Raw genomic sequence first — 4,057 nt, forward strand, 5'->3', positions numbered from 1 at the left:
TTTCGTCTCTCCAGCTCTCTCTGACTTTAATTGTTTCCATAATAAAGTTATTGAGGGAAACATCAGATCATGAAAACACAAATCTTTCTAATAAATGTAAAAAGTTGTTTGTGGTCCTTTTGTTGTTCAGACTACAATGAACATTTATTTAAACCAGATGTTGAATCAGAAAACGAATCAAATATAAATCTTGAGTTTAATCTGTGATCCGTCTTCACTGTTTACATGTTGAACAAAATCTCATCAGTCCGATCGGCTGCAGCGTCCAATCACATGACTGATGACCAATGAGGGGGCGTGTCGGCCGTTAAAAGACTTCCTGGAAGTCTGTTCTCGTGGGTCCTCGCTCATGGCTCCTCTGAGATCCCTCCTCCATCCTCCATCCTCTCTCCTCAGAGCTACATTAAAGCTTTGGGACAGCCGTCAATATGGCGGCGCAAAACAACTTCCGGTTCGAGCGAGGAGCGAGGAACGAGGAAATGAGAATTAAGAGACTTGGGATGTACCCAAAGGCAGCGTGTTTCTCTGAACACTCTTACCCACAATCCTCTTGTGCTGCAGATATATGAGCAACAGTGTCAACGGTCAAGGAGAATATACTGTATGCAACAGATACAAGTTGTGAGGTGCCCATGAGCAAAGCACCCACACACTTTCCTCTGCTGAGTGTGTAGGTGTGTCTCTGTGTATGTGTGTGTGTGTGTGTGTGTGCATGTGTGTGTGGGTGTGTGTGTGTGTGTGTGTCTGTGAAGAGAAACTCGACTCCAGACAAACCTTCACTGGGAATGTATGAGAGCTGGGGAGAGTCAACCACCTGTCCACACACACACACACACACAAATGTAGTGTAGTAAACAATGTAATATATTTCCTCTGAAATGTCTTGCAGTACAAATACCTCAAACTCATAAGTAACTTGAGTAAATATACGTTCTGGGTAATATATCGATATATGACATCATCAGTATGAAGATATGAGACTAGATATCGTATATTACATGTTGCATATTGTAATATAAGTGTTGTCTTTACAGTGAAATGTAATTTTATGCACTTTACTGATGATTATGTATCACAAACCTCTCTGTGTGAAGATCATGTCTTCATGTGGTGATATGTGATCTCTAAAGGTAAGAGCTGAAAACTGGAAGCTCACAATGAGCTTCTGTGGTCGTTGACGTGAGTGAAAGGTCAGAACGTGGCTCTAGACACCAGTAGAGACCAGTAGAGATCAGTAGACACCAGTAGACCCCAATAGAGATCAATAGAGGCCAGTAGAGGTCAGTAGAGATCAGTAGACACCAGTAGACCCCAGTAGAGATCAATAGAGGCCAGTAGAGGTCAGTAGAGATCAGTAGACACCAGTAGAGACCAGTAAAGGCCAGTAGAGACCAGTAGACACCAGTAGACCCCAATAGAGATCAATAGAGGCCAGTAGAGATCAGTAGAGATCAGTAGACACCAGTAGACACCAGTAGAGACCAGTAAAGGCCAGTAGACACCAGTAGACCAGAGCTCCCAGTCTCCCAGACACCCCCGGCTGGTTTGGTGGCTCTGATCTCCGGGACACTGCACACTAATATAGAAGCTGAATCCATCGGTGTTAGCAGGAAACTACAACCAGGAAACTACAACCAGGACATGTGGATCCTAAAATACAGCAGTTGTTCCATCGACGTCTGGAGATATCGTACATAGCTTAGCTTAAATACAATGTTTACTGGTAAATACAATGTTATATGTCTAACTCGTAAAATGTCATTAACAGATGGACTCTTTATTTTGGGGGCTCTGATAAATTCATAAAAAATTAAATTCAGGAAACTACATTTGCTGATGAAGACAGTGAGATGTGATTGAAAGCTCTGGAGCTGAGGTGCAAAGAGAGAAATACTCGTTATAATACGGTCCATTGTACAGATGTTCCAGAGCTTTCCGCCGCATCCCGTGGTCTTCATCAGTGGATGGGTTGGTGTGAGATCAACGCTGAAGAAGTCTTTATTCATCCTGAACGTGTTAGGGCCACCGGACACGTTGTTTGATCCACATGAAGCAACCAAAACAAGTACACAATGAAGTTGAATACGTTTAGTTGCATCTTCAGTTCGTCGAGATGTTTTATGACGATCAGTCAGAGGATCAACAAAGTGTTGGGCATTAAAACATTTGTGACAATCGGTCCAGAGGTTTCTGGTAGAAACAGCTGGTTTCTGAAGGAGTTCTGCACTGGGTTGTCTTTTCTGGATCTCGTCTCTCAGAGGCTGACTGTGTCTCGCTGTCGTGTCTTCAGGCTGCGTCCTGTCTCGTCCTCTCAGGCTCCAGACTCACCGCTGAGGCTCTAAAGAGGGTCTGTAGCTCCTGAGGCTCTAAAGAGGGTCTGTAGCTCCGCTGAGGCTCTAAAGAGGGTCTGTAGCTCCTGAGGCTCTAAAGAGGGTCTGTAGCTCCGCTGAGGGGTCTGAGCAGGTCTGAGGTTCAGTCGGCACGAAGAGTTACGAGAGCTCAGCAGAGGATCTGATGATCCTCATCTTTGTTCAGATCAGAGGTCCATGTGCTGCTGAATAACCACACACGTACACACACGTACACACACATGTACACACGTACACACACACACACACGCACGTACACACACTTGCTGCCCTCCTCCTCCTGCTCCTCTCAGCAGGTGTTCCTCCCTTGTGGGTGATTTAGTATGCAGACAGAAATAGAAGATGAAGCTCCTCAGCTGCTTAGGCCGTCCTTCAGCTTCACGTGTGTGAACACCATGCACGTTCTGCTCTGTCTGAATGAATGAATGAACACACACTTCATGTTGAATAACTCACACCAGCTCTTCATCCACAGAGACGTTTAACCTCTGGGATGATTAGTTGTTAAAGAAACATCATTTTGAGATTTAAAGTCTCACCACGAGGTCCGTTGAGTCGCTCTGCTGGAGCTTTTGATCATCAGACACAACATAGACTATAGATGGGCTGCTGCTGCTGTTGTTGTTGTTGTTGTTGTTCCTGTTCCTGTTCCCACTGTGACGTGATTAGTTTCAGGAACATCAGTTTTACAAATGTGATGAATGATCCCAGCATAGTCAGGTGACAGTGAAAGCACCGTCTATGTTCTCGTCCCAGCCGACTGGACCCCCCACACACACTCACACACACACACACACACAGAGGTCAGCAAGTGTGTGTGTGTGTGTGTGTGTGTGTGTGTGTGTGTGTGTGTGTGGGGTAAGAAGAGGAAAGCTCTCAAAGTAAAGTAGACCCTCCCTGCAGCAGTAAAGTACAGTAACTAACATCACACAGGAGACTATGGACCTTTAACTAGTGAAGTACAGTTATGATACACAACACGGAACATGACTCAGCGGTCTGTAAAGTACACAACATCACAGTAAAACTACAGTTAAACTTCAAACAAGGTGACAAACACACCATGACCGATCTCTGCAGTCTGCACTCTGAGGAACTCAAACTCTTCTGTCTGGACCATCAGCAGCCGGTGTGTCTCGTCTGCAGAGATTCAGAGAAACACAGCGACCACAGATTCAGACCCATCGATGAAGCTGCGCCACAACCCAAGAAGAACCTTCAGGAAGCTCTGGAGCCCTTAAAGGAGAAGTTAAAGGTTTATGAAGAAGTTCAAGAGAAGTCTGATCAAACGGCAGAACACATGAAGGTCCAGGCCCGACGCACAGAGAGGCAGATTCAGGAGTAGTTTAAGGAGCTTCACCAGTTTCTAGAGGAGGAAGAGGATGCCAGGATGGCTGCACTGAGGGAGGAAGAGGAGCAGAAGAGTCAGATGATGAAGGAGAAGATGGAGGCTCTGAGCAGAGAGATAGCAGCTCTTTCAGACACAGTCAGAGCCACAGAGGACCAGCTGAGAGCTGAAGACGTCTCATTCCTGAACAACTACAAGGCTGCAGTGGAAAGAGTCCAGCAGCGCCCCCTGCTGGAGGATCCACAGCTGCTCTCAGGAGCTCTGATAGACCAGGCCAAACACCTGGGCAACCCGGCCTTCAACATCTGGAACAAGATGAAGGACATGGTCTCCTACACTC

General features: G+C 46.0%; 1 pseudogene; it reads left to right on the forward strand.

Moving 5' to 3' along the window:
* Window positions 1-461: 461 nt before the first annotated feature.
* On the forward strand, window positions 462-4,053 carry LOC116377703 (tripartite motif-containing protein 35-like; annotated as a pseudogene).
* The last annotated feature ends 4 nt before the right edge of the window (window positions 4,054-4,057 follow it).

Source organism: Anarrhichthys ocellatus, unplaced genomic scaffold (genome assembly GCF_004355925.1).
Source record: "Anarrhichthys ocellatus isolate YVR2014 unplaced genomic scaffold, GSC_Weel_1.0 scaffold1584, whole genome shotgun sequence".
NCBI classification, from domain to species: domain Eukaryota; kingdom Metazoa; phylum Chordata; class Actinopteri; order Perciformes; family Anarhichadidae; genus Anarrhichthys; species Anarrhichthys ocellatus.